This window comes from Zonotrichia leucophrys, chromosome 1A, assembly GCF_028769735.1.
Source record: "Zonotrichia leucophrys gambelii isolate GWCS_2022_RI chromosome 1A, RI_Zleu_2.0, whole genome shotgun sequence".
Classification (NCBI taxonomy): domain Eukaryota; kingdom Metazoa; phylum Chordata; class Aves; order Passeriformes; family Passerellidae; genus Zonotrichia; species Zonotrichia leucophrys.
This window is the reverse complement of record NC_088170.1, coordinates 16,546,523-16,559,548: the sequence shown is the minus strand read 5'-3', so window position 1 is coordinate 16,559,548 and position 13,026 is coordinate 16,546,523.

Below are 13,026 nucleotides of genomic sequence, written 5' to 3'. Positions count from 1 at the left end.
TGGGCAGCAATACCAACCTAAGCAGTCAGTGCCAGCCCTCTACCACCCTTGGCTGTGCTCATGTTCTAGATGAGTGCACAGTGGACTGGGTGGGGGAGTTGCAGTGCCAGGAAATAACTATTTCCCCTCTGTTTCCCTCTGTGTTTGCCTACTTAAAGCTGCTGAACAGCAAACCACCCGTGGCCTCAGCATGGAAAAGCTTCCTTAGGGCTTACGTAAGCCAGGTGACCTGGGGAAAGTCATTCCCTGGCACGTAGCAGAGGGGACCTGAGGTAGGAGGGGAGGCAGCCTCAGCAGGATGTCCCTGCGTGCTGCACAGCATCTGGGGACCTTTCTGCTCACTCAGCTGTACTGCAGGTTTGAGGGGCTTACTGAAAGGTATCCTTGTGTTGTGAAGGTGTTGGACAACCCATCACTGCCCACTGTGACCCGTTACACCAGATTCATTCTGTAGCCACCAGGCTTCCAAAAAATTATGAGAAAAGAAAGAAGAGAGATTTTAGGAAGCCTGCCTTTTCCCTAAAAGTCTCCAAAGTTCTTGTTTGTGGAGCTGGAAGTTTGGAGCAGCTATTCCAGAATACAGCTTGAGGAGAGTGGCTGAAGTCATTAGAACTGGCTACAGTTTCACCACTGTGTTCCAGGAGTTTTCCTGAGTGACCTCTCTCAGCCTGGACCTGTCTTAATCATTAAATGATAGCACAATAAGGAGGATTTGGGGAGGGTTCTTTGTCCTGTAGCTCTACTTTAAGAGGAATAGAGAGCTTTTTCTCTTTCTTTGTAGAGGAAGGATGTTATTTAAGTCCAGAGAGGAAGACATGGAAGCTGTGCATCTCTCATTGGGTCAAAGTAAACATTTGTTCTCCTCATGCTCCTGTGAATTATGTTAGGCAGCCGCCTGTGCAAGGCCCTGGCTGCTGTAAATCCCATTTTGAAGAATTGACCATTCGTCCCAAATGTTGCACAAGAAATTTAGACACACTTTTAACACTATGAAAACTTTATGCCAAGGGATTAAATGCTTCAAGAGAGCTGATGCAATGGTAAAGGCAACAATACCCAACTCCTTTGGCTGGTCTTTCACCTAGATTGATTGGTTTCATTTTTAAGTAGAAATGATCCAATTTTTTTAGTAGGCAAATGATCAGTACAGCAGAAACCAAGAACCTGCTCTACTCCCCACTTTACCAGGAATCCTGACAAGTTTAAGGAGGATATGAGGGCTCTGCAGAGGCATCTGGACAGGCTGGATCCATAGGCCCAGGCCAGTGCTCTGAGATTCCACAAGGCCAAGGGCCCCGTCCTGCCTTGGGTCACACCAACCCCCTGCAGCTCCAGGCTGGGGCAGAGGGGCTGGAAAGATGGGAAAGGCCCTGGGGGTGCTGGGGACAGCGGCTGGACAGGAGCCAGGCGTGCCCAGGGGGGCAGGAGGCCAATGGCACCTGGGCTGTGCCAGCCATGGTGTGGCAGCAGGGCCAGGGCAGTGACTGTCCCCTGGGCTGGCACTGCTGGGGCCGCACCTCAGATCCTGGGGCACTTCTGGGAACCTCAGGACAAGAAATGGACATGGAGGGGCTGGAGCGTGTCCAGAGAAGGGAACGGAGCTGGGGAAGGGGCTGCAGCACCAGGAGGGGCTGAGGGAGCTGGGGGGGCTCAGCCTGGAGAAAAGGAGGCTCAGGGGGCCCTTCTGGCTCTGCACAACTCCCTGACAGGAGGGGACAGCTGGGGGGGATCAGGCTCTGCTGCCAGGGAACAAGGGACAGGATGAGAGGAAATTGTCTCAAGCTGTGCCAGGGGAGGTTCAGGTTGGACATCAGGAGGAATTTTGTCATGGAAAGTGTGCTCAGGCACTGGAATGGGCTGCCCAGGGAGGTGGTTTAGTCCCCATCCAAGGAAAGACTGGACATGCCACTCAGTGCTCTGGGCTGGGTGAGAAGATGGGAATTGGTCACAGTCCCTGTCTACTGGTATTAGCATTAAAAAATAACTGCCAGGTCCAGATCTTCGACTGCTGCAAATCATTGCGTTCACTTTTCAAATGTGCTGGTGAATTGGTTTTCAAAACCAGTAAACTGTTCTGCTTGAATAATACTTTTATTTGGAGCGGTTCCCTTTTACTTCAGTGATGTTTTCTAGTGAGAAGAACAGTATAAAATTCATGCCAGAAATTGTACAGGAGTCCTGACATCTTTCCCAGCTCTGCTCTGCTGGAAGATGAATGACTTTTCACTTCCTCTTACTTTGTATTTCATCCCTTTTGCCCCTTGTTCTGCTCTCGATTGCTCTGCTCCTTCCTCCTCTGCTTCCATGTTTGTATGCTCCTTGTCTTCCCTTCCTTTTCCTGCCACTTCTCTGATTTTGGGCTTAGCCAACACTATTAGCTAACTTCAGAAAGAAAAAAGTGAACAGTTAGCTGGGTATGAATGCTGAATTGGAGAGGGTAAGCAGGTACCAGAGGTACCAGAGGGAGGCTCTGCCTCTGTGGCATGAGCCAGCTGGTGGCTTGGCTCTGTCTGTGGCCTTACAGCAGGGTCAGTGCAGGCTGAGGCACATTTCCAAACATTTTGTGACTTGTGGGCAGTCCCTGCTTCCCTCTCCTGGGTGTGCAAGGGAGAGGGCACAGCGGTGTGCCAGCTAAAGCTGGTTAGTGGGTCAGGGAGCTGGCTCTGGCATGGGGAGGGACTGACCTTCACCTCCGCCCTCTGCCATTCCCCAAAAAACACACCATGGGAACCAGGCTGCTGCTGTGCCTGTTCTTTCAGAAGTCCACAGCCTTTTGCAGTTTCTGTCTGTGCTGTGACAAGAGTGACCCAGGAGTGGGGCCTTTTTGGCCTGTCCATTCTCATTGACCCAGTCTGCCCTCTGTATATCCCAGGCAGACGTCCCTGATGTACTCCCAATGTCTGTTCATGTGCCTTCTAAGAAATGCTGCTGAGCACCATTCTGGTTACATTTTTAACCATCTTAAATTGTGTACAAAATAGTAATTGTCATCTTCTCAGGCCTCAAGTTCTTGTCTGTGCACTGAAAAGGCACAAAATAATTTTGTCTCCTTCCCTAGCCCATTCCAACTTAGGAATCTAGGCCACCATGTCACACCATTTCCCTTTACTCCCCATTCCCCTCACTTCTTTCCCAGCTGCTGAATGTTGGCTTGCTGTAGGGAATTTGGCTGTGGCATGATGTCAGTTATATTGTGAAACAGCCAGACTCTGATCTTAATTCCTGGCTGGTAAAGGCAGAGAAACTCATAACTTCAACTTTACCCTCACTGATCTGTCCTGACTTGTCCTGTGGAATGAATAATACTTCAAAAATAGGAGTAAATATACAATGTCCTTTCCCTAACTAAATACTGACTTTGGTCAACCAAAGAAACAAGGTTTATTTCCTTCAGTCCATTTCAAAAGCAAAGCATTAAGTTTGACCTCACTGAACAAGTTCTGAAAAAGAAAACTCCATAATTTGATTCACTCCTTTTCCAGAGACCACTGACACTGCTGCCCACTGATTTCCACTGAGCCCTCCTAAATGTGCACACACCCAGACGAAGGGCAGTCCCTGTTAATTAACTGAACTGTGTTTCTGCTTTCAGCAAAAGATAATGTTCTGACTGCCAGCAGATCAACCCCTTCTTTGCCACCTCAGAATGGATAATTTGCATCCTGCTGCACAAGAGACCAGGCTAATACTGATTACTCCCAGGGTTCACAGCAACATCACAGGAAGCTCATGAAGACTGCAGTACGTGCAGGCAGAGGATTCACTCTCCTGTAGCAAGTTCTTAGCTTTTATTCTCCAAACCCAAGAAATAGGCATTTTCCTAGCACAGCTGAATGTTCTATCATCTCTGGATTCTCTGTGGAAGAAAGGAGATAATTTATACCAGTTCAGAAGAAACACAACTGCTTTACTGCCCTCCCCCCTCAACACTAGGCATGCAGAGTATAAGTGAAGATTAACTGGGAGACTAGGAGGAAGAAAGAATACAGGTAGTTGGGATAAGCAATCTTATCTTTAGATGACCTCTTTTAATCTTATTTGTTGCCAAGATCAGCATAAGCCCAAGTTCTGCATACTCAGAAAACAAAAAGGCAGCTCATCCAGTAGTGTTAGTTTTGCATTATTTTGCATTAAATTTGCCAAGCAGAACTAGAAGCTTGGCATGGTTTCCTAGGGTATTTCAAAGTTCAGCTAAATAATCATGCCTTATAGACAGGAACTTTCAGTGTATCATCAGATAAACTGTTTCTCTAGCATAATTAAAGGCACATATTTTGATATTTCTCTACTCACAGATGTCCATGTGGCTTCGCCTACCTCCATTATACCACAAAAATACTACACAGATATCTACATAAATGCATTGATACTCAGGAAAACACTGAAAAATATAAGCAGACACCAAGGTTAGAAAAGTGCAATGCATAATGTAAAGCATAAATGTGTCTATGCAGTTAAATCATTGATGCTAAGTTTGTGATAAAATAGAACCTCAGTTTATAAACACTTATGATGCAGTGACAGACCTAAAACTGTATTTTGGTGCTTATATTATTAGTTCTTATATATATATATATATGCTCATGGTTGCATTTCACTTCTTATGGTTACAGAGGTTGAGGTATGTTTAGTAACATAATGGAAATTACAATAGGGAACAAATGAACTAAAGCTTCCCCTTTCCATTTGCTAAACAGACATGAGGAGGGGCTATTTCTTGAGTAGGTCCTTGTGCTGTGAAGTCCTTGAATGCCCCCTTTTCCTTGCCTTTCCATGCAAGCCTTGCCCTTTTCCTTTGCTCTTAGCCTCTGTAGGCAGCAGACTCCTTGCCCTGTTGCTTCAACACCAGGCAGCCCTCCAGCCTTCCTCCAGCACATGTTGCAGCCCTAACCCCATTAATCTGGCCAAAAGGCTTTCAAAATGGAAACACTGATAATCATGGGACTTTCTCCTGTTGTCAGGCGCAAGCAATCTATTATCGTCACAGAAAATATCTGGTAACAATGGGTAAGTTGTGAAAGTAACAATACCCCAAGGGCTGTCTGATCCATGGAAAATTAAAAATCCAGAAAAATTCTTTTAAGGAGTATGTAAAGGTAAATCACTCCTCCTGGATCAGTTTCTAAATTGGTGGGGTAGGGGTGTAGTTTGAAGAGTCTTGGTAGTAGTTTGAAAGAGTCTTTAGACAAGACTCAAGTTACCAGTCACTTTGTAAAATATGATTTAATATAATCTATATTCAAATCCAATGTCCCACAGAAAGAGCATGTGGGAATTTCCCCCCATAGTTTTATGGAAAGGCCCAGCTGTTAATCACTCACTGATGAATCCTAGCAGTATAAGAGTTCTGATGTCAGATGTTGGCCTACTGTACAAACTCTTCCCACCACACATCCCAGACAGCTCACAAACGCTTTATTCATCCTGAGTTTTAGAGACCTCAATTCCATGTCACAGCCCAACACCTCAAAAAGCCTTTCAAAATGCAACTAAAACTTATAAAAAATTCTTTCAACTCCCAGTCCTATGAATTGGCTGTGATGTCCCCTGCTGAGGGGATGAATCCATTCCCTTCCTTGCTATATACTGCATTGATGGCTTTAGTGAATCCAGAGCTTCAGTCTCAGTCTTCTGCTTAAATCCACAACATAATTCCTTCTCCCTTCCTGAGAAATCAAACCAGATCAAAGCTGTCCTTAAAATTTACCTGATCTCTTGACTGAATCCACAACATGCTGCTCCCTAATGAACCTAGGGATTTTATGCAGTATTCTCATCCTGGTCATCATGTACTACTAATTAAGTATTACATTATAAAATCCTTTTACTTTCCCTGAATAGAATGGACATGAAATTGTCTCCAAGAAAACTTGATTTCTGTGGGTTTCCCTGTGCTGTGGCCATCAGTAGTGCACAGAGTCCAGGTCAAGGAAACAGTGCCCTGCAGTTCCAACAGGGACCAGTTCTATGAGAGAATGTTCCTAATACAGATATTTTTCTGCTTTTGTTAAACCTTGGTCTCTATGAATTTTACATTACATCCACAAATATTCTGCCTATCAGAAGCCTGACTCCCTAACCAAAAATCATTCTCATCTGAGCCCTTCCATTCAACACTCTTTGTTTCCTTCTCACAATAAAAGCCCTGAGCTGACAGGACACTTATCCTCTATCCTCATGGTCTGTTTTGTGACATGGATGTGGAGCCACAGAAGCAGCCAAAACAACACAACTGAGAAGCTGGAACAGAGACAACTTAGCAGGAATGAACAATTGAGACTGGGACAAAGAAGGAGATAGGGAGACAACTGATCAAGAACAAGTATGGTGGAACAGCAATCTGCAACTCTTCTTCAGCTTTTTGTGGGATCTGGGATATGTGCTGTCACTGCTGTCAGAACAGAATGGTTAATTCTGTCAGAACAGAAATGGTTAAAGCTTATTGTACGCAAAATATCTGTTTTAATTGAGATTGAGACAGTCCTAATTCTGTTGATTTTTTCAAAAAGCATTCCTGATGTCAAAGAAGTTTGATTAATTTGTAGTTTCCTGGAATGACAAAGTAAGCTACATCTCCAAAGGAATGCTGCAAAGTAGCAACCAGTGCAATCAAGCCTGTCAAATGTACATTTCACAATTAGAAAAAGGTACAATATAGAGAAAGACTGTATAAAATGACCTTTAAATCTTGAAACAACTCTTAAAAATACCAGAAAACAGGCTATAGAACAGAACATTGCATTAAATGTAATTTTCAGGAGTCCTTTGAGGTATGTATCTCAAGCATATTTGAATCCGCAAGTACAATCTACATACTAATTAAAAAATCCTTGCTGCAGCTCATAAGATCCAGTTAAACTCTAAGAACATTGTTTGATTCATAGTCCATTTTCTGGATTTCAATATTTTGATTTTTCTATGTAATGGCAGATTCAAAGGACCACAGAATGCTGTCTTTGAATTCATTATCATTAGTGCAACATCAAAATATAGCTTATATTTTTCTTATTCTCTTTTGCCTTCCTTTACAGAGGAGGAGCAAAAAGCAGATTAACTGCTCCCCCAGTTTGTGCAAACCACAAGAAATTACACAAATAGATTTTTTTTGCTTGAGGCTTTGCACTTAAAACTAAGTTTTGTCATGATTTAATGGGCAATATGTCACTAGGCATTAACAGGAGGAAAAGCATGCTGCTCAAGTATTTAGCTGACATAAATTGTTATAGAGCAAAAAGTGGATGGTGTCACAGTTTTTACAATTAAAATGTGACAACAGTCCAGTAAATATTGTTTTGCTTTTCCTTACTGTCTTTTCCTTTGCAATGCCAACAGCAGCAGCAATCTGGAAAGGAGGTTTAGCACAGGTTAATGCAGTCCTATTCCCAACAGAAAATTTGTATTCTCAGTAGCCAGAAGGCACATACACAGGTAATGTGGGTGCTGGTTTCTCAATTCCAAAGCCAGACCTATGAAACCAAATTACCCTAGCTTATAAATCTTTTTACAGCTTCATTACATGTAATAGCATGGAATGTAATGCTGGTATAAATTAAGTGAAATCAACGCCAGGTGTAAGAGAACTAGGAATGGACTTCTTTTGTTGGGCAAGAAGGAGCTCTCCCTTTCAGGTCAAATTTTCAAAATCTGGCAGGCTGAATTTCTTGCTAAATTCCCACAACCCCATTTGGCATGTACCTAGCTTCTATAACTGCAAGAGTCTAACTAAAGGATGGTTTAAGCAAGAGTTACAAAAGTGGGATCATGCAGCACCTAGAAGACTGGCTTCTGGCTTACTTCGTATTGATTTCTCAAAGGCATTCAAAGAAATCTCTGTTGCTACCCATCTCAAAGTACTGGCAAAGATTCAGAGAGAGTTGAATCTTTCATTATTTCTATCTATTGGATATGTTGCTTAATAAACACCTTCAATTATGTGTAGCAGACCTTCAGTTACAGCCTGAGCTGTATTTGTTATGAGCAGTCAGTGCAATTCAAGACAGTTTGAGTAACTCTCTACTATGGTTTTTCTAAAGAACAAACAGAAGAGTGAAAACCACAAATTTAATAAAAAAAAACATTACCTGCAGGGCCCTAGAGCTGGATACTAAATCCCAGGCTGATCACAACCATACCACTAAGCCAGCCAGTGACCCCAGCACTCTGTGCAGCACCAGGGCGAAGAAGACAAAGACTCTTGAAGTGCACTTCTGAATTTTCCCTACTCCAGGCCCCAAAATTTTCTAGCACACAGGTTCCATAGGAAGCATGGGGGGGCCTTCATTCTCACCCAAGCCCACCACTAAGCCACTTTCGTAAGCAGATCTACATGGTTTTCAAAAAGACTCCATAAGACTACTATTCACAACATTTCATAAGTACAGAAAGAGAAGGTTTAAGAACTTGAGTGGAAACATAGACTAAATTAGAGCAAAACTGGGATTAGAAACTAAGACTTCTTAATGTTTCCCATTGCTATCCTTAAACTTCAGAACAATACTCTCTCTCCAGGAGTACCTCTGCTTCATGTTGGCCCTCTTAATCTCTTTTACAGATTAACCTTCCATCCCTAATTCCCATGATCAGTCCATGGAAATGAATGAGAAAAGGCTCAGAACCGAGCATTTAAATTGTAGTCTTAATGTTTTGTAGCCCTTTTTCTTGTTAACCCAGCACCCATGCTCTCTTATCACTCAGTACTTAAACTGTGATATAAAAGTAATTAGAAATAATCACAGGTACCTATATTCCAAAGGCTCCAAATTATATTTGGCAAACTGAAGTTATAATGTATGGTGTAAGAAAAACACACATAATTTGTCAGCCTAATTAATGAGTCTGGGTAGAGATAAGTCATATTACACCTGAACATATGACATACTCTTGAAAGCCTGTGACCTCTCTCCTTATTATGGGTCCACCCACAGGAGATGACTGCAGTCTTTAGCAGAAGACACGTTACATCTGAACTATTTTTGGGTGCTTTCAGCTGATGATGTATCCAGAATAATCATGATACTACCACGTGCCAGCAGATCCTGTGCCACAGTCCTTGTGACTGATTGTCTGAAGAACTATAAGTATTAGGATCAGGGTGGAGCTGGAGGTGGTCTGGAACCAAGAATCTCTTAACTTTGCAATTGTCAGCTTCTGGATTTGGCAGCTGACAGATGAACTGCCTGAATTCCAAACACAGCAAGTGCAAGTTAAAAAGCCTTCTCTTCTACTTGTGCATCGCTTCAGAACTTGCAGAGCAGAGTGGGCTTGAAGCCTGGCATGCAGAAATGTGTAACAGAATGTGGTTTGTTAACCTCTTACAGACTCCTGGGCACAGTGAGGACACAGTGAAGTAACACTGCTGCTCTCACAGAACCGGTTGTGCCTTACACACAGGGAAGGTTCTGTGAGGTTCTTTCAGTGGCCACTCCTGGGTGACTGTTCCCTCCACGCCTTATGCAATCCTTAGGCAGGTGATGCTGTAGGCATTGCTCACATCTCTTCCTGCTCCTACTGAACAGACTTTTTTGTGATGATGTCATGGTTTGGCCCCAGCCAGACCCAAGCCCCTGGCAGCTGCTTACTCACTCCCCCACCAGTGGGATTGTGGAGAGAATCAGAAGGGTAAAGGCTGGAAAATCCATGGGTTGAGATAAAGATATCTTAATAGGAGAAGCAAAGGCTGCACACACAAGAAAAGCAAAACAAAGAGTTAATTCCCTGCTTCCCATGGGCAGGCAGGTGATCAGCACCTCCAGGAAAGAAGGGACCGGTCCCGTGGAATGGTGACTTGGGAAGACAAACACCATCACCCCAAATATCCCTGCCCTTCCTCCTTCTTCCTCCCCCTTTACATTCTGAGCATGATGTCACGGGGCCTGGAGCATCCCTTGGGTCAGTCAGGGTCACCTGTCCTGGCTGTGTCTCCTCCCAAACTCCCAGGCACCCCAGCCCCTCCCCAGCATGGCCTTTGAGGGGCAGGAAAGGCCTTGGCCCCGTGCAATCCCTGCTCAGCAATAACAACAACACCTCTGTGTTATTAGCCCTGTGTGCAGCACAGATCCAAACCACACCCATTCTAGCTCCTGGGAAGGAAACTAAAAATTAAAATTAAAAATTTGCCTGTTTTCTGAATAAAATTGCTCTTAAAAATAGCCACAAATTCAATACCACATGAGTATGGAATGGAGACAGAAATGTGCAGGTTGCTAAAGCCCACTAGGGAAAATATTTACAGCTATGCCATATTAAGCTATGCAAGGTATCCCATACCATCTTGTCTAGCGGAATTACCATTGCACAATTTGTGCTGGAGGTCTACAAAACCAGCAGTTTTGAACTTTCAGGAAAGCAGAGCAGAACTGACTTATTCACTGCTCCTCTTCCCCTCACATGATCTTTGCTTTGAGGCACTGAAAATATTGATGCATCCCCAGTGTTTTTCCCTTGAAGAAATCAACTTGCTGTGCATTTTCATTACTCATCTCTTTGTGTTCCTGCCCTCATTTCTTGTACAATGTACATGATGCAAAGGGATCACATGATTTTTTAATTCTGTTGAAGCTAGTGATACAGCAAGCTCATCCTGTCTGGATGTCTCTACCTGGCCTGTTGGGAAGGGTGGTGTTAAGTTTAAAGATGATATGTGGTGTCTATGTGTAGTCATGATCCAAGTCTGCTGAATGTGAAATGATCTAGGATATAATTTTAGGAATGCTGTAAATTTGTGAAAGATTCTCTCGTAAGGACCCGTCTCAGAGCTGGCACAGCGAGTGATTTGCATTGCTCCCGAATGTAACACCGAGTGTCTCCTACAGCCTGAGGCACTCAGCAGCTGGTTTTGTCAAGTACCAGCTGAGAAAATTTCAGAGCAAAATACAAACCCTTGCATCCCGATCACATTGATCAGGATCGCATCAAAGAAATCATGATCGGCATCAATCTTGCCTCCTAGAAAGACCACGTATCTTTTGATTAGGTAATGGGAGGCAAGAGATTTATCTTCAGACTGCCTCCTGAGGTGGATCACAATCCTTGCAACTGTTTCGACAGTTGGAAATTAAAGCAAAAGGAGACTGAGTTATTTAAGGTTACACAGAAATCAGAAAGAGAGCAGAAAAGAAATCATATTCCTTAACCTCCTGGCTATAAGGCCAGAGCACTCATTCCTGGTTACAGGTACAAGAAACAGAAAAAAGATGGCAAATGCTGACTAACAGCTTGATCCTCAGCCTCATAGGCAGCAGGAGAATCAAATGCTGTGTTAGAATCCTGTGCTCAAACCTCCCACGGTTGTAGCTCACATTTGGTGTGAGTCAGTGAGAAACATTCCTGAAAGTTCATGTGTCCTCACTGAACAAATGCCAGTGGCCAGCAGGCAGCAGCATTTTGTAAACACCAAGCTGGTGCATTAATATAACATCACATGCTGTTATTAGGGTAACACCACATAAGTGTAGTGTAATACCTACAGGAACCTTCATGAAATGTCATGTCTAAAGATTAATTTCAGTTAGCTTTTATCTTCCTGTGCAGTCCATCTTTCTGTGAACATGCCCCTTCAGCCCTGATGCAAGTTTCTATTGCTGTGTTTTAATACAAAGGTAAAGCAAAATATTGCCAGGTTTAACTTTGTTCATCAGATGCATTTCAAAAGCTGAAACTCCATTTTGGTATGAGCATCAGTGTGCACACACCTCAAGACAGGGACATTCTTTACAGTATCTTCAGCTTTAGGCACATCTGGCAGCAGCAGCAGCAAGGAGACACCTCCTGACTCTTCAGGAGTACGAAGGTGTAGGAGCGCTCTGTGCAGTGACAGACCACAGAAATACAGACATAGCAAAGCTGCAGAGGAACAGACAGACTTTTTGCCAGGGTTAAGTTCTGCTTCTTCTTCTAAGATCTACTCCTTAGTTTTCTCTTAGCCAAGTTTTATACAGAGATGGGTCTACTGAGGTTTGTTCCAGTTTACATCCCTGTGAGAGAATCTGAAGTTTTTTCACCTCCATCACTTTGCAAGCTACATATTCTGATTCACTCCATGAGTTCTGTCTAGTTTGAGGGTAAGTGAAACACTCCAGGATGTTCATCTGCTACAGCACATTTGATTTTTATTTAGCTTTAACACTGGATCACCCTCAGGTCATTTGCATAAGCTCTTGGGTATCTGAATGAGAGTCTGACAGCCTCACCCTCTTTGTGAATGATGAATCTACTGACTGCAGTCTGTTTTAACAGGGAATTCCTAAACAGTTTCCATGCATTTTGTGGTTCAGTTGTCTTGAAATACCCAGCAGATCTGATGTGACTCAGGTATGTCAGATCTGAGTAAGCACTGGGCCAGTGATCTGCACACAGGCATTAAACCCTGATGTTTAATATCCACATGCATGCATCAGCTCTGTGCACTGCAGATCCCACATCCTCACTTACTGCACCTGCAACACAGAGACAGTCATCCCAAGTGCAGTTAGTCCAGGGGACTTGTTTTCTCAGCCACATTCCAGCTGCTCTTTCATTTAAAACATTATATTTTTGGGTTTTGAGGGTGGGGTTTTTTTGTGTTGCTGTTGCTACTGCTGTTCTTTTTTTTTTTTTTTTTTCCTAGCACATCCCTGCAAAGCATTTCCAGTCAATTAAATAATATTTTTGCGGTTAGATTTTGACATTCTTTTCCTACCTGCCCTAACCATAGCTTTAATATCTGCAGTTTATTTTTAGTATGAACAGACATAAGTAACCTACAGTAAAAGCATTGATTTACACACGCTGGTGGGTAGGTCTACAAAGCCTGAAAGCAGTTACTGCTCAGCCATTTGACCTGCTACTTTTCCTGAGGTTGCTTCTGTAGAAGAGAGAGTTTGACAGGACACACAAACTCCACAATTTAGAAAACTCAATTGAAATTAGCTGCTGTAATTTACTCCCTAGTACTTAGACATGTATTTTCCAAGCAGCTGTACCTTCTTCCCTTACTTTGCTTCTTCCTTATATGTTTATTTCTTTCAAATGTATGAATCTGCTACAGAT